This window comes from Hordeum vulgare, chromosome 2H (assembly GCF_904849725.1).
Source record: "Hordeum vulgare subsp. vulgare chromosome 2H, MorexV3_pseudomolecules_assembly, whole genome shotgun sequence".
Classification (NCBI taxonomy): domain Eukaryota; kingdom Viridiplantae; phylum Streptophyta; class Magnoliopsida; order Poales; family Poaceae; genus Hordeum; species Hordeum vulgare.
In genome coordinates, this window is record NC_058519.1 from 643,577,155 (window position 1) to 643,595,634 (window position 18,480).

Below are 18,480 nucleotides of genomic sequence, written 5' to 3' on the forward strand. Positions count from 1 at the left end.
AAATTAACTAATTATCCATCTAAATGACATAATTAGCTTAGTTAGCTCCTAAATGGTCTATTTAATAAAACATGACATATACTTAGCTAATTATCCTCGAAATGACATAATTAGCTCCAAAAAGGCATTCTTACCAATTTAGCCCGAAGAAGGGGACGAGAGGAGAAGAAAGAGGAAAAATTAGAGGAAGGAAGAAGAAGAAGAGGAGAAGAAGAAGAAGAAGGAGAGGGAGGAGGATAAGAAGAAGGAGGAGGAGAAGAAGGAGAAGGAGCTCCTCCTTCTCCTTCTTCTTCCTCCTTCTTCCTCCTTCTCCTTCTCCTTCTTCTTTTCTTCTTCTTCTCCTCTTCCGTCTCCTTCTCCTCCTCCTCCTCCTCCCCCTCCTTCTTTTACTTCTTCTTCTCTTTCTCTTCTTCTACGTAGCTTAAACTCATTCAACAAAGCCTAAATTGGCTAATTATCCATCTAAATGACATAACTAGCTTAGTTAGCTCCTAAATGGTCTATTTAATAAAACATGACCTATAGTTAGCTAAGTTCTCTCCTAAATGACATAATAAGGCTTACGTAGCTGCAACATGACCTATTCCCCCTAACTTAGGTATTAAATGGCCTATAATTAGCCTAGCTAGATCAAAAATGGCTTAATAAGCATAGTTTGCTCCGGAATGACCTATTTTACCCAAGTTAGTTGCGAAACGACCTATAGTTAGCTAGGGTTCCACCTAAATGACATAATTAGCTTAGTTAGCTCCTAAATGGTCTATAGTTAGCTAATTTCTCTCTGAAATAACCTATATATACACTACTCCATCTAGTATTATTCTTCTAACTTTCTTATTTGTCATTTTGCAGATTACCTTCACTTCACGGGAAGCTTGGAAAATATTGATGGAATGCTTGAAGATGATTTCTTGTACCATGGGTTGTATTGAAACTATTGTAGTATATGAATATATGAAACTTTGTATGCACGTGGATGAAACTGGTGTAATATATGAAACTTTGTATGCACGTGGATGCAACTTGAAAGCTGGATATAAGAGGTTATTTTAATATGGTTATGAGTACAGAAAGAAATTTATTTATGTCAAATATATATATATATCCTGATTATTGTTAAAAATGCTGGATATAACAAATAAATAAATAAATAAGGGGCTGGTTCCCCTCTTCGCCGTCTGCCCCCACATGGCAAAGGGGGGGAGGCAGACGGCAAAGGGAGGAATCTGCCCCCTCTCTCTCCCCTCTTTGTCGTCTGCCCCCACATGCCAAAGGGGGGGAGGCAGACGACAAAGGGGGGAATCTGCCCACTCTTTCTCCCCTCTTTGCCGTCTGCCCCCACATGGCAAAGGGGGGGGGAGTTAGACGACAAAGGGAGGAGGCCTGCCGTTAACACTTAACGGGGACATTGCAATATATGTCGTCCCAGTTAATTTGCCGTCTGCCCCCTCATGGCAAAGTTTCTTTGCCGTCCGCTTTGGGAAAGCAGACGGCAAAGAACCTCTTCACCGGAATTTTTTTTACCGTCTACTTTGCCGTCTGCTGACCGACGTCAAAGCCTTTGCCGTCCGTGGTTGCACCCTTTGCCGTCCACTTTAGCAGACGGCAAATTTATGAATTTCAGTAGTGTATGCAAAGGATGCCACGTCACCGTGTTTCCTATCATTGATCTCGCGATTGTTTGAGGCAGTTCGAATTTAAGACCTAAGTTTAAAATCAAACGAGAAAAGTTATAGGGTTGAAATAAAAATGTCGGGGGAGTTATATAAAAATTCCCTAATGAATTATATAACTGAACCGGGCTTCTTATGATTTTTTTCAATAACCATATAATTAAAAGAAAGGTATATATATTTATATATATATATAAATAGAATAAAAGGAAGTAATATAATTGATTAATAAACATAATTAGATTTAATATTAAAAAGAAAGTAATTAAAAGAAGAAAAAAAAGAAAAATAAAAAAATGCAACCGAGCCCCCCTGGCCGACTAGGGCAAAGTGGCCCAGCCGGCCACAAGCAGCAAACCCTAGCTAGCAAGCAGCGAACCCCCGGTTCCCCCCATTGTTCCCAGCCGCCGCAAGGGCCTCCCGCCTCGATTCCCGAACCACCTTGTGAGTGGCCCCACCCCCACCGACACCTCTCTCTCTCGTCTCCCCGCCACGCGGAGACCCTCCCCACGATCTCCCCCACGTCCCCCTGTCTCTCTCGTTTCCACCCCTCCCGATCCCTTCTCCCACACAAGGCCGAGGTCTCCTCCCACCCCTTTGGCCAGCCCCTCTTCGGGATCCCCACCTACCCCGCAACCTCCCCTCGGTTCCCTCTCACCCGAGGACCAAGCCCCTCTACCCCACCGTTAGCCCCTCCCGCCGGCCGACCGGCAACCCCAGCTGATCCCCCATCTACCACCCGCCGGCGGCCCCCAGATCGGCCCCTTCCCCACCCCCGGCCGACAAGCCCTCACTCTCCCGCAGCCAGCCTACACCCCTGCAACTCCTCTCGCCCCAGATCCCCTGCAAGCCCCGTCGACCGGGCCTCCCCTGCACCGCCCCACCGCGGCCCCGAGAGCCCCTCCGTCGGCGGCTCCATCCCCATGGGCCCCTCCTCACCGGGGCCCCTCTCGGCGACTCTCCTCACCGGCAACGACCTCTCCGACACCACCACCGCCGTCACCACCATCACCGCTTCGTCCTCCTACTCGCCGTCACCTCCGCCCCACGAGAACTCCGGCTTCACCGGGCCCTCTCGTCAAAGTCGGTGAGCCCCTCCTCGGGCTCCTTCCACCATCTTGTTCTCCTCGCTGTCCCGGTTCCGTTCCGGCAAACGGGGCTTCGATCCGTCGACGGTAGAGACCGGTAGGAAGGATTGAAGATTTTGTTCTTCTATGTTGAGTTAGCACAAAGAACTGTGTGTTGTCTCTTCTGTTAACACAGAGAGTTGTGAGAGAGATGAGAGTTAGAAAGAAATAAAAACAAATGATGTATTCCGTATGTATGTATGTATTTAATGCCCGTATTTATATATGTATTTGCGTATATAGGTACGTGGAGGAATACGATATTTGTATGGTTATGTATCTATGAATAAAAATATGTTTTTGGCCTAAAGGCACTTATCGGTGGGGCCAACGCACCCCGCTGTCTATGACAGGGGGGCCGCACGCGATAATTGAGAAAAGTGAAAATTAAAATATAAAAATAAAAATAATGTTTTTATTAAATAAATAAATAGATATATAAGTTAAATAGTTAATTGAATAATTAGAATAATTAGAGTATGACACGTGGGCCCCCCACTAAATTAATCTGATTAATTAATATTTAATCTTAATTAAAACTTGTGCCTATAACGTTCGGGACCCGCTGGTCAGTTGACCAGTCAACTGTTGATGTCAGCATGACATCATGCTTATGTCATAATAGCTTTTTATTAAATTATTTAAATCTGTTTTTAATTCCTAATTATTGAATAAAACTTTAAAAATTAATATTAAATAATTCGTAAGTCACATCAAAATATTTTCAACATGAAAGTTGATCAGCAGAACGAGACGAACCCGGATACACGGTCCATTCGTGTGTCACGCGTCCCTAGCATAGCAAACGTGGAACATTTCCATCATTTCCAGTATGACCGGTAGTAGCCCGAGACCCGGAAAATATCGTCAGATATTCTTCCGACCCGTCTATGACGGATGTTGCTGCGTTGGCTCATGTCTAGCCTGCATCTTGCCATGTCATGCTTTGTGTTGCACCGTTGCTATTATTTATTGTTTCTTCCCCCTCTTCTTCCCGGTAGACCCCGAGACTCACGCTGCTGCCGGGTACATCTACGACCCTATCGATCAGTCCTTTGCCGCAGAGCAGCAAGGCAAGCAAACCCCCCCCCCCTTGATCATTCCTATATCGTCTATGTCTTTTTTCCTACTTCTTGCATTAGTATTTTGCTACTGTTGTAGTTAGCTCCTATATCTGATGCATAGCCTATTTTTTATGAACTGCTACTTTCAGTACTGTACTTTAAATCTGCTTAGTATAGGTGGAGAAGTCATCCCTTCTGACCCCGTAGTCTAGTTGCCCTGCTTGTTTTCAAATCTCGATCTCTGATCGACGAGCCATACCCGACACATCACATACACCCCCTTAGTTGTACGACGCTACAGAGATACTATCAAGTACCGAGGGTGACACCTCGCTAAGTACTCCTGATGATATCTCTGTAGTATAGCTAGTCGGTCGTGGTTATCGAGGGTGATTCCTCTTTCACCATTCCCGACAATGCCCCTGTCATACAACCCCTCAAGTGTGGGACCCTCGAGGGTGATTCCTCTAAGCCCACCTTGACGGATACATCGTTCGGAACCCAACGAGGGTGATACCTCAGATTCCCCCCGATGTTACAACCACACAGTTACTCGATCATGTTACTGGGATCGTTGGTGATTAGTTGTAAGACGGGTGGATTCCCGTGAGACTGTGTTGATGGCCTTATTAAAATGTTAATGGATTTGGGTATTTGATCTGGGTTGGTCGAAGACCTTTTCGCACTAACCGGCTACGCGGGAAGAATTATGGGTACTCGGCGTCGCCATATCAGCCGAAGCTTTTCAGATGTCAGCAAATGTAGCGGCGCGCGCCCGAGTGGTCCCGAGATGCATCGCTCTTGTGATTAAGGGCTGCTAGGACTGACGTCGGCCGCCCACGCCACGTGCAGGAGCACGAAGGGGAACTGTGCCCACGAACCCTTTGTGCTTAGGAGTTAGACCGGCGGGCTGGCCTCTCTGATTTGTCTTAGGTGGGGCTGCGACGTGTCGATATTCCGAGGCCGGGCAGGACCCAGAAAAGTGTGTCAGACTAGAGTGTTATCGAACGTGACGGGACATGTGGTGCACCCCTGCAGGGATGAAAATTAACTATTCGGATAGCCGTGTCCACGGTTACAGGACGACTTGGAGTTGTGCTCCGATCTTATACAACTAGAATTGTTACTTAACTGGAATTAGTTTGCCTCGGTATTGCTTCCTCGCAGGGAGTCGAGGGATGATCTTTAGGCGTGACCTCACTTTAATATTGCTGCAACAGTATGACTATTATTGTTTTACCGCTGTTCTACTCTCGTCTATTGCTGCAAGACCCTGAAGATGCTAGTCTTCGATAGGACTAGGCCTTCTCTCTCTATTCTCGCATTTCTGCAGTCAGTCCACATATAACACCCCCTTCTTTCATAATGATGCATAATTAGAATAGTTCTGATGTAAGACTTGCGAGTACTTTGGATGAGTACTCACCGCTGCTTTGCCCCCCCCCCCTTGTCCCCTTGATCCGTTTTCTGCGACCAGATGATGGAGCCCAGGAGTGGAGTTTTCCTTCCGACGCCTGCCGTCCCGATGGTGTCTTCTTCATGGAGGCCGCTGAAGATAGGAGTAGTTAGGAGGTTCCCAGGCAGGAGGCCTCACCTCGTTCGATCGTGTTTCTTTTGTGCTAGCCTTCTCTAAGGCACCCCATGTTTTATGTCTGTACTCAGATATTGTTGCTTCCGATGACACGTGTGTTTATGGAGCTTTCGTATTCTAGCCCTCGAGGCCCCTGGCTTGTAATATGAAGCTGATGCTATTTTATTTGTGTCTAGAGTTGTGTTGTGATATCTTCCCATGAGTCCTTGGGTTTGATCGTACGGATTTGCGTGTATGATTAGCGTACGATTAAACCGAGGGCGTCACAAGTTGGTATCAGAGCCGACTGCCTGTAGGTAGCCCCCTTTCCAACTCCTTGGCCGAAGTTGAGTCTAGTGTTTGAAAAACTTTCCTAACAGTGATGTTGTGGCTTACGGGCTCACATCTCAATTTGGTGGTATTAGTATCTTTTACTCCTTTCCTATACTCTGGGCTCTACTCTCTCTTCTCTTTCGGGTTAAAGGTTTTACTAACTCTAACATTAGGTTATCATAATCACATCTACCCGGAGAGCCCCGTAATTCCAGATGATGGTTTAATCCGTCAGAAGACTTCGATAGTAGTCTCCGATGTTTCTCTCGAGAACTTGTGCCCATCGCTCTTGCGAGTTCGCTTCCTCCTTCAACCCCTGTGGATGACTGCATACAAATGTCATTCATATTATTTCCGAATGCTCTTGTTTTTACGAGATGCAACGGATTATCTTATCAAGGATTCGTCCATCATCAGTTCTCATGGGATTCGAGAGTTCTTCGAATTACTATTCGATCTTCCGAAATCCTCCCTAGCCTATTGTTCATGAGCTTTCTCACATGCTTGCATTATGGATAAATCCATATGTGTAGCCGTATTCATTAAATTCCTTTGTGAATTTCCTGTGATCTTATTGATTCTACCTTTGTGTGAATGCACAAAATCATCTGTTGATACTCGTAAATTGTCCTTTCCGGCTCAGACGTCCTTCCAGACCGAGTTGGTTCTCGACAAATCAATTTTTGGTTGGTTGTCCATCTAAGTCCATTCAACCTACTTGTATTTGATCGGAGCATCTGATTATGATACGCCAACTTGGAAATCATAATTCCTTTGGTAATTAAGTATCAGTTTTTTTCAGACGTTCTATAAACTAATGCATTGCATCCTGTCTCCCTCTGATTGAGTACCGATACCCACATCAGGTCCCTTGTGGATTGTCAGACTCATCCTGGGTTATTATCCAACAACATCTTTTGCTTTCGAAAATTCTTGTGATTGCTTTCTCTGATACATGATGCCATTGGTAAATTGTGTCTTCTCCCTTTGATAAGTTGTACCATACAATTTGTCAGCCATCCCTTCAAGCATGTGTTATTTACTCTTGAAGTTTGTGGTATATGTTCCTAAGATGCCCCGATGGGTTGAACCTATGCCTTCCTAAATCAATATGACCCAAAGAGTTTTCACGAGTCTTACTCTTGTGGTGTTATGTTGAATATTCTTTCAAAGCTACAACCTAATCAAAGGCGAGGAATAAATGGCAGGTGATGCATTGATGAAGTGGGAGTCGACCTTGAACTTTGTGTACATGCCCATGGAAACGACGTTGATCTTACCATAGAAGTTTCTCATGTCAATAATCATTCCTCTGTGGCTAAATTTGGTATCTATGATCTTATCCTTTGCAATCATGGTTCCGACTGTCGTGGGTATAAGTCTGACAGTAAATGTGTAGGGTATGAAAGGATGGGCAGAGCCTTAGCTACGGCGAAGATGTATGAGTTCAGGCCCCTCTACGGTGGAGGTAAAAGCCCTACGTCTCAGTGCTCTTGGAAGCTTAGTGTCGAGTGGAATATAGGATTACAGTAAAAGCCAACCCCCGCACCAGTGGGGAAGGGTGGCATATATAGAGTGTGTTGCCCTTCATAACGGCCCGGTGGATAGGGGTGGAATAGTGGCGAATAAATGTCTACGTTACAAGTAACGTATGCCTTAAATGCTAATAGTGGTGTATGAAAACGTATGACCGTTGCCCTCCTGGGAGGTTACGATGTACAGAGTGGAATCCAGTCGGTACGTTAAATACGCTCCGAATGCTCGTCACCGACTGGATGATGGGGGAGCCCTTAGTTCAGTCGGAACTGTCTAAGGGTCTTGTCCTCTATGAAGGGTAGTCCTTGGGTAGGACCTATAGGGCAGGCCTATGACCCTACCCTCGGACTATAACCCCATCATTAGTCCCCGAATGGATCGGGGTTGGAACAAGTGATGCCTGGAGTACGGATCCGACTGGTATGGATGTGACTTTGGCGTTGTTTGCCTCGATCCATTTTAACCTTTCAACCAGTGATCCGAGTGAATATACGAGTGAAACGAACCATCAGGGACCGAGTGCTTCCACGGAATCTTTCGATGTGACCGGTCAAACTGACAGCGGCGGATGTTCTGAGATCCTCAAATTTCGGTTGCTGCGTGCTCAGCGGGGATGATGACATCACCATCGAGTAGTTTCTGCCGCTTCGATTACCGCGCCTTTATCTTCTCCACTAACATCGCAGCAGCCAGTTGGGGGGATAAGATTTCGGGGCCACCTGTTAGTGACTCAGTCGGAAGCTTATTTAAGCTCCTCTGGCGGGGATTTCTTGTTGCGCTGCTCTTCTTCCTTGCATTAACCTCGCTTGTCCCGTAGCTCCCTGCGCGCCCCAATCCTCCTCCTTCCTCTCCTCCTCTGCGGATCTGTTGCCTTCACCATGATGAAGGGGCAGACCAGCAAACTCGAGTCGCAGAAGAAGAAGAAGAAAGGGGGCGGCCCCTGCTCAGCGGCGACAGCGGGCACTGCCGGCGGGTTGGATCCAGGGGGATTTCCTCCCCTCCACGGTGACGGTGGACGACTTACTGGAGCTAATGGAGCACGGTATGATTGCCAACAAGTCGTGGAGGCTGCCAGCGGAGGGCGAGACGTAGCCGGCGCCACAGGAGGGGGAGCGCGTCCTGCTGCTCAGCCATGTGTTCCGGGGTTTCTCCCTACCTCCCCACCCCTTCTTCAAAGGTATTATGAATCACTTCGGGGCGCAGCTCCATCATTTTCCTCCGAACGCGATAGCCCACCTTGCTGCATTCGTCACCCTTTGCGAGTGCTTTATTGGATGTCCCCCCCACTTGGGGCTCTTTAAGTACATCTTCTCCGCTAGGTCCCAAACTATCAAAAAGCTTAGCCAGTCGGACGATAAAACCCATCTCCTCCAGCTCTGCGGGGGCTTAGGCTTCCAGAAGAAAACAAAGAGTAGCTACCCCCCTCTCCAGTTGTCCGAATCAGTTAGGAACTGGCAGTCGACCTGGTTTTATTGCCAGGACATCGCCTGTCCGAATGCTGCGACCGGGCTGCCACCTTTTAGCCTAGACCGTCCGGCCCCTCCCCGGCAGCTTGCGCTCTCAAAGGTGGAAAATATCCAGATCCAGCCTCTGGTCGACGCGCTGATACCCGTCGTCCGCAAGGGAGTCACCGGCACAGACTTGCTGGAGACGTTTCTGGGTCGGCGCATCCAGCCGCTACAAGCCCGACACCACGCCATGTGGCACTATGCGGGGCCTGAGGATTCCACTCGGACTCATCCAGAATGCGTGACCGGGGAGACTATGATAGCGTGGGTCCGTGGCATCACAGGCGCATGCGACAACCCCCGAGGAGCCCGGCGGGTGAAGCCCTTCCGCGCCGATAATCCTCCTCCAAATGAGGTGGGCACCTATTGTCGAGTTCTTTCAATCTTCTTAGATTTATCGCTTTTCTTGTACCGCTGCCTGACGTCTGACGTTGCCGACTGTGTTTTGTGCACGAGTGGACCAACTGGTATTCTGCCGTCTCGAACGGGAACCCAGCCGAGGAACAGGAAGGTAGCCAGGAGGGCAGCGTGGACAGCACCGAGTACGTCTCCGACAGTGGGGAGACGAAAGAAGAGACCGAAGAGGAGGAGGAGGTCGGGGAGCAGAGCTTGCCACCTCCACCATCAGAGCATCGAACTAAGCGTCGTCACGAACCCGCGGCTCCGTCGGCTCCTCCAGCGGTCCCGAGTGCTCCGCCGGCCTCTCCCGTGGCTCCGAGTGCTCGGAGTGTGAAGAGGACCAGGGATGCTGCTGCCGAGCCCACGGAGCAGCCGTCCAAGGTGGCCAAACCTAGCGAGCCCAAGCCTCGGAAAGCTTTGCCTCGGATGAGGATCGCTGTTCCAGTCGCCTCAGCGTAAGTGTCTTGTTCTCCCATCTTCTTTCAGTATCTGATTGAACGTGCTTATCCGTCGAGTGGATTTCACTCAACAGGGCTTCTACCTCCGCCACCTCTCTGCCGCGCCAAGACGATGATCCCATGGACACGGATAATGCTGCCACGTCCCAGCAAGGTACGTTGTCATGACTGTGAGAGTTTGTATTATTGTTTCGCGAGCACTGTCTTTAATCTTGCCCTTTTTCTGTAATGTCATGTTGTTCAGTCGGGCTTCCTTCGGAGGTGATTCATCTGGAGGACGACGACCAAAGGGGGTCAGGGCCAGCTTTGGCGCCTGTCCTTGAGGTTGTCCCATCTGCTGCTGCTCCCACCACGGACGTGCCGCCGACCGAGACGATGCCGCCGGCTGAGACGGTGCCTCTCGCGGCGGAACTGACTGGAGCGGAGCTTGGGATGCCCAAGGAGTCTTCTGTCGACCGTTCAGTATGACGCCCGATGCCTCCCGGAAGACCAAGTGGGGGCCGCCAAGGAGGCCATGGTGCAGGTGGAGCTGATGGTGGGTGATGCCAAGCGAGCGTATGACTCCATCGCGTCTTTGTACAAGAAAAGCTTGGAACTCCGAGACGATATACGAGTAAGTGCGCTAGTAAGTGTTTACTTTCCTCTTGTTACCCACTCGGGGTTTAAGTGATATACTCGGATACGGTAGGATTATTTTGCAGTGGGTTCACTCCGAGTGAACCCAGTGGGTGTAGTCCCCGAGACTTCTGTCGAGTGCTTGCACCGGCAGTTGTCTTTATATGCATTCTCCATGGCCTGATCAGATCAGAGCTGATCTGCTCGAATGGTACCAGTGGGGGCACTCCGAGTGCACCCACTGGGTGTAGTCCTCGAGAGTAGTGTTACTCAGGTCGGGTAATAGTAGTCTCATAGGCTTGTGTGTTTGTCATGTAGCTCAATAGGGCCGACCTGTTTGAGCTTCATGTCAGTGGGGTCACTCTTAGTGAACCCACAGGGTGTAGTCCCCGAGACCGTTGTCGATTGCTTGCATCGGCACGGGTCTGAAGAACTTTGAGCTTGGATTGTTTTCCTTGTTGAATGTGTCTGATCTTCCCTTTGCGCTTATTTGGCAGAAGACTTGCGAAATGGGATCCGCGTACAATGCTTTGAAGGCTGAAAAGATTCAGCTTGCTGCGGACTTGGAGGCGGCTGTGAATGACCTGGCTGGTGTGAAGGGGGCTCTTGCTGACCGAGAGAAGTCCTTGGAGGAGTCCCGGGAGACCAACAAGGCATTGGTAGCCAAAATTGAAAAATTGAAGAGTCAAAGAACCGAACGGATGGGTTAGCTGAAGTTGATTAACAATAGGTGCATGGCGCAGGAGAAGTACGTCCGCGACTAGGCAAGGAAGATGGTTGCACTGCTTGGTGGTAAGCTTTTTGCCAAGTGCTTCTTGACTTTAGAGTTCATTCTGCGCTTACTTTCTGCTTGTCTTTTCTTTGCAGATTTTTGTCTGGACGCTGAGGCTGCAGCAGCCGACATTGAACGGTCGGTTGTTCCGAACATTCCACTCGGCGACGAAGCCAACCGGGACTTGCTCCGAGCGCATATTCGCCTTGGTAGAGTGGGATATTTCATTGGCCGCCTAAGAGAAGTCATCGGCCGGATCGACAAGGAGCTGTGGCCCGAAGACGATTCCCGACGAGAAATAGAAGGGTTGATGACTCGGCTGGAGGACGTCCCGAGCAGGGTGCAGGCATGGAAGAAGTGTGCCGCTCGTTGTGGTGCGGACGTGGCGCTATCTCTGGTCCGAGTGCACTACAAGGAAGCTCGCGAAGAAAAGCTGAAGGCGTTGCAGGTCGCCAACACCAAGAAGCTTCGATTCGAAGACTTCATGGAGACCTTTCTCGACACCGCCACTCGCATTGCAGATGGCATCGACCTTGACACCTTTCTGGAGCCTGCCAGTCCCGGTGACGCTTGAAAAACTTTATGGTGAACGCACATTTTCCTCGGTATGCCGAGTGGTATCTATATCAAACTTTGGCCACTGCTGTTGGCCGTCACATTCGTGGTTCCAACTTTGAATTCAAATCGAATATTTTGCTCTTCTTTTGCTAATTTTTGTTTTGACACGATTTTGGCTCGTGGTTTTTGCTTGGCGTTTCTTGGTGAAGCCAATGGCAAACATGCGGAGCACGTAGTTGTCAGTTGTCTTCACATCCACATGAGCCTCAATGAGGGTCTGCTAAGCCTCTGAGTGGATCTCGAGGATACACTCGAAGGAAGCTTTTTACTTAGGCGATTCTGGATCGCGGCTAAGTCCCCGAGTGCGGCTTTTAGTGCGCACTCAGAGCGAGTTTGTACTTAGGCGATTCTGGATCACAGCTAAGTCCCCGAGTGCGGCTTTTAGCGCGCACTCGGAGCGAGTTTGTACTTAGGCGATTCTGGATCGCAGCTAAGTCCCCGAGTGCGGCTTTTAATGCGCACTCGGAGCGAGTTTGTACTTAGGAGATTCTGGATCGCAGCTAAGTCCCCGAGTGCGGCTTTTAGTGCGCACTCGAAGCGAGTTTGTACTTAGGCGATTCTGGGTCGCAGCTAAGTCCCCGAGTGCGGCTTCTAGTGCACACTCGGAGAGAGTTTGTACTTAGGCGACTCTGGGTCGCAGCTAAGTCCCCGAGTGCGACTTTTAGTGCAGACTCGGACAGAGCTTGTACTTAGGCAATTCTGGATCGGAGCTAAGTCCCCGAGTGCGGCTTTTAGTGCGCACTCGGAGCGAGTTTGTACTTAGGCGATTCTGGATCGCAGCTATGTCCCCGAGTGCGGCTTTTAGCACGCACTCGGAGCGAGTTTGTATTTAGGCGATTCTGGATCGCAGCTAAGTCCCCGAGTGCGGCTTTTAATGCGCACTCGGAGCGAGTTTGTACTTAGGCGACTCTGGGTCGCAGCTAAGCCCCCGAGTGCGACTTTTAGTGCACATTCGGAGAGAGTTTGTACTTAGGCGACTCTGGGTCGCAGCTAAGCCCCCGAGTGCGACTTTTAGTGCACACTCGGAGAGAGTTCGTACTTAGGCGACTCTGGGTCGCAGCTAAGTCCCCGAGTGCGACTTTTAGTGCACACTCGGAGTTAATTTTTCAGACCGGAGTCTGCAAACGCGGGAGAATTTTGAATCGGCAAGGAATCAATCTGCTTTAAATTACTTCAATGATACTTGTTCTTTACATTGTCCTCGTGGGCGGTCATGTGTAGAAGGGCTTCAGGAGATCTCCGTTCCATCCTCGCGGCTCGTCCGTTTCCCTGTCGAGGTTGTAAAGTCGATACGCCCCATTGTTCAGCACCTTAGAGATGATGAAGGGTCCTTCCCAGGCGGGAGCCAACTTATGTGGTCTCTGCTGATCCACTCGGAGCACCAGGTCGCCTGCTTGGAATGTGCGACTCCTGACATGTCGTGCATGAAATCGCCGCAGATCTTGTTGATAAATTGTTGAGCGAGTGAGTGCCATCTCGCGCTCTTCTTCTAGAAGATCCACTCCGTCTTGCCTGGCTTTTTCTGCTTTAGCTTCGGAGAAGAGTTCAACTCGTGGAGAGTTGTGAAGCAAGTCACTTGGAAGGACTGCCTCTGCTCCATAAACGAGGAAGAATGGGGATCACCCTGTAGATCTATTCGGAGTTGTGCGGAGGCCCCACAACACCGAAGGTAGTTCGGTGACCCATGCGCCAGCGGCATGTCCAACTTCTCGCAGGAGTCGAGGCTTCAGCCCTTGAAGAATGAGTCCATTCGCCCGCTCTGCTTGCCCGTTTGTTTGGGGGTGCGCCACAGATGCAAAATCCACTCGGATTCCTTGGCCTGTGCAAAATCCTTTGAACCTGTCCGAGTCGAAGTTTGTGCCATTGTCGGTGATTATGCTGTGCGGAACCCCGTATCTAGAGATGATGTCTGTGATAAATTTGATGGCCGTAAGGGTGTCGAGCTTCTTGATGGGCTTGGCTTCAATCCACTTGGTGAATTTGTCGACTACTACCAGTAGATGAGTGAATCCTCCTTGACCTGTTCTGAATGGTCCGACTGTATCTAATCCCCACACGGTGAATGGCCAGACGAGAGGAATTGTCTTGAGCGCAGACGTTGGCTTGTGAGACTTGTTTGAATAGAACTGACAGCTTTCACAATGGTCGACCATGTCCTTTGCCATTTCATTCGCCTGCAGCCAGAAGAAACCAGCTCTGAATGCTTTGGCGACGATTGCTCTTGAGGAGGCATGATGGCCGTAGGTTCCCGAGTGAATTTCTTCCAAGATTAACTGTCCCTCCTCGGGGGAGATGCACCGCTGAAGGACGCCTGAAACACTTTCCCTGTACAACTGGCCATCAATGACGGTGAAGGACTTCGATCTGCGGACGATCTGCCTAGCTTGGAATTTGTCTTCTCGTAACTCTTGCCTCAGGATGTCCGCAATGAATGACACAGTCCATTCGGGGATGAGAGCAAGAATCTCCATGATCAAATCAACCACATCAGGGACCTCGACCTCAGTCGGATCTGTTGAGCTCTTCGGTTGTACTGGTTCTTCTGCAAAAGGATCTTCTTTTACTGAGGGGAGATGTAGGTGCTCGAGGCAGACATCACTCGGGACTGGTCTCGGAGTGGAACCAAGTTTTACCAATTCATCAGCTGCTTGGTTTTTCAGTCGCGGAACATGGTGAAGTTCCAGACCTTCAAACTTCTTCTCGAGCTTCCTTACTGCGTTGCAGTATGCAGTCATGGTGGGATTCCTTACATCCCACTTCTTCATGACTTGATTAACCACCAAATCCGAGTCGCCATAGACCATGAGGCGATGGACGCCGAGTGTGATGGCCATGCGCAATCCGTAAAGGAGAGCTTCGTACTCTGCCTTGTTTATGGAAGAATCAAAATGTATCTGCAACACATACTTGAGTTTGTCACCTTTTGGCGATATGATCATTACGCGAGCGTTGGAGCCATTCAACATCTTGGACCCATCGAATAACATGGTCCAATGAGCCGAGTAGATGTGAGTCGGTTGCTGTTGTTCTACCCATTCTGCTATGAAGTCAGCCACAGCTTGCGACTTTATAGCCTTCTTGGCTTCGAGCTTGATGTTGCAGTATAACATCTCCATTGCCCACTTCGCCACTCGGCCTGATGTGTCCCGATTGTGGAGGATTTCTGACAACAGAGCATCAGAAATGACAGACACCGAGTGGTCTTGGAAATAATGAGCCACCTTCTTTGCAATCATGTAGATCCCATAAATAAGCTTTTGATAATGGGGATACCTCTGCTTGGAAGGAGTCAGGACTTCGGAAACATAATATACTGGCTGCTGAACCTTGTATGCTTTGCCTTCTTCTTCGCGTTCGACTGTGAGAACAGTGCTGACGACTTGATTTGTAGCCGCGATGTACAGAAGAAGGGGTTCTTTACTGAGCGGGGCAGTAAGAACCGGCTGGGTGGAAAGCAGGGCTTTGAGATCGTCGAATGCAATTTGGGCTTCGTCTGTCCACTCGAAAGTATCTGATTTCTTCATGAGTCGGTACAGAGGTAACGCCTTCTCGCCGAGTCGAGCGATAAACCTGCTCAAAGCTGCTAGGTAACCTGTGAGCCTTTGAACATCATGTATTCTGACCGTCCGTTCCATTCGGACGATGGTCCCGATCTTTTCGGGGTTGACATCGATCCCTCGTTCGGAAACGAAGAAACCGAGTAACTTTCTGCTGGGAACACCGAATGAACACTTGGCAGGGTTGAGCTTGATATCATACCTACGAAGGTTGGCGAATGTTTCTGCCAAGTCAGTCAGCAGGTTGGAACCTTTGCGTGACTTGACTATGATATCGTCCATATATGCCTCCACATTTCAACCGATCTGGTCAAGGAGGCATTTCTGGATCATGCGCATAAAAGTTGCTCCTGCATTCTTCAAACCGAATGGCATAGTGATGTAGCAGAAACACCCGAATGGGGTGATGAAGGCTGTTTTTAATTCATCCGGACCATACAAACGGATCTGATGATAGCCCGAATAGGCATCAAGGAATGATAAATGCTCGCAGCCCGCAGTCGAATCAACAATTTGATCAATGCGGGGGAGCGGGAAATGATCTTTCGGGCAGACCTTATTGAGATGCTTGAAGTCGATGCACATACGGAGAGACTTGTCCTTCTTGGGCACCATGACAACATTGGCGAGCCACTCGGAGTGGTGTTCCTCGCGAATGAAGTTGGCTGCCAAAAGTTTAGCCTCCTCCTCTCCGATTGCCTTCCTTTTGTGCGCGGCGGACCAATGCAGGCGTTGTCGGATGGGCCGAACAGCTGGATCCACATGCAGTCGGTGCTCAGCCAACTCCCTGGGTACACCTGGCATGTCAGCAGGCTTCCATGCAAAAATGTCCCAGTTCTCACGGAAAAATTGGATGAGCTCGGCTTCCTATTTTGGATCAAGGGTGGTGGAGATGTTCGTCGGGCAGCGGCGTCGTCCGTCGGGTGGATGTTGACTTTCTTCGTGTCTCCCGCCGACTGGAACGCGGACTCTGAAGCTGGCTTCTTCGAACGCATCAAGTCAGCGGGGTCGGCTGTCTTCTTGTACTCATCCAGCTCGAGGATAGCCATCTGCTGATCGGCAATGCTTGACCCCTGCTGCAGACACTCCTCGGCCCGCTGCCGATTGCCTGTGACCGTGATTACACCTTTGGGACATGGCATCTTCAGCTTCAAATACACGTAACATGGACGGGCCATGAAACGCGCATACGCCGGACGGCCCAGAATCGCATGGTATGCACTATGGAAGTCCACCACCTCGAATGTCAGCTTTTCCTTGCGGAAGTTCTTGTCGGAGCCGAAAACAACGTCCAACGCGATCTGGCCGAGTGACTTGGCCTTTCGTCCTGGGACGACTCCGTGTAACTGCATGTTGCTCTCGCTAAGTTTGGACATCAGAATGCCCATCCCCTTGAGAGTGTCGGCGTACATGATGTTCAAGCCGCTGCTGCCGTCCATGACGACTTTGCGCAGTCAGACTCCTTCCACCATCGGGTCGACGACCAGAGCTTGCCTCCCTGGGATGGGTACGTGTGCTGGATGGTCCGACTGATCAAAGGTGATCGCAGTCTGAGACCATTTGAGGAACGTGGGGTTGGTTGGGGTTGCCATGTTCACCTCCCTATTCACCAGCTTCAGTCGACTCTTCCTTTCCACGTCAGCAAAAATCATTAATGTTGCATGGACTTGGGGGAACGGATCCTCCTTGTCCTCATCATCCTTCTCGTTGTCCTTTTCACTCGGTTGCCCTTCGCCGAACCCTTGGATTAGGAGGTGACATTGCCGAGTGGTGTGCTTCGGGAATATGGCGTTGCCTTCTTCGTCCATCTTCGTGTGGATTGGACACGGCTGATCCAGGATGGAATTTCCGAATTGTTTCTTCTTGGGGGTATACTGAGCTTTCCCCTTACCCTTGAACTTGGCATTCGCAACGGCTGTTGCCTGTGCCTGCGGAGTGGACGGAGCTTTCTGCTTTAGCTTCCGATTGTTGTTCCCATCTCCGTCGGCGACTGTCTTATGCTTGCCGCTACGTATGCGGTCCTTTCACTACTAGAAAAACAATCATTAACGACAATGGCGAAAAACTCTTGGTCGTTGAAAATCTAAGCAGAACCCCACGGGTGGAAATCATTTGGCCAACTTATATTTAACAACCACCAGTTTACCCGTGGCTAACAAATCCTTGCCATACATACGGTTGTTTCCGATCTAATATATTCCCTTAATAAATGTTTGTGTATTATTTTCTGCCGCAAATTATTGGGTTGTCAATCGGATAACCCTATCCAGCAAAACAATATCCTTGTTTTCCTCTCGCCCTCTCCCCTATTTCCTCCCCCATTTCCCCCTTGTTTTGATCTCGATCTATCTTCTTTCTATGCAGGTGGTGAAGCCGGCGAGCAAGCAGATGAAGGTAGACACGACGTTTATCACCGAGCATAGCCACGGGCAGACCTGCAATGGGCAATCGACGCCGCCCATCGCCAGGAATCATTGTTGGAGGAGTTGTTGACGGTACACGCAATCCACCACCAAGCACCACCGGGGGAGGAGCCACATTGGGCCAGCTACGCCGTACGTTGCCGGGACGAGCTACAACGGTCTAACGACGCTGACTGCGTGGACTGGGCCTGGAGCCGCGTGGTTGGCGGAGCCGGGGCGGGGTGCTTCACAGGCTACGACGCCATTGGTTAACTGGAGTGAAATGCCGGACTTGTTCGAGACACGGGAGAGACGCTACTGCGAGGCCTCTCTGCCATCACCAATGCTGCCATGTTCGTCGGGCGTCGTGTGCGGCCCACAATATCGGAGACACACCAGTTTGGTTGGGATGTTCAGACCGAACTCCGTCCATCGCCAGTATGAGTATCCCTCAAATACATTGCGAGTCCTTTGTTGCTCTCTACATCAGCCATATTCGATTAATAAATTCTTTAATTTTCTCTACTTACAGTTTTCTGCAAGCTAGAAGACAGCGAGAGTCAGGCAGGCAATCCGGAGATGAATGGGAGCTTTGAGTAATTGGCCATGAATCATACCCTAATGAAAACCAGTATGACTTGTACTCGAAGTAGGTATGTGCGTCATTTCTCTTCCTTCGTGTGTGCTAAATGCTATTGTATAACATGCCCACTTTTGAGGTGATGTGCAGGTAGGATATATGTTACAGGGAGGACTGCATGGTCGATGATAAATTGAAGCCGTGAGCCGCCAGACCAGTGCAGGACGCCTACTTCGTGCTGCCGTTGTACCAAACCACTCTCCAGCAT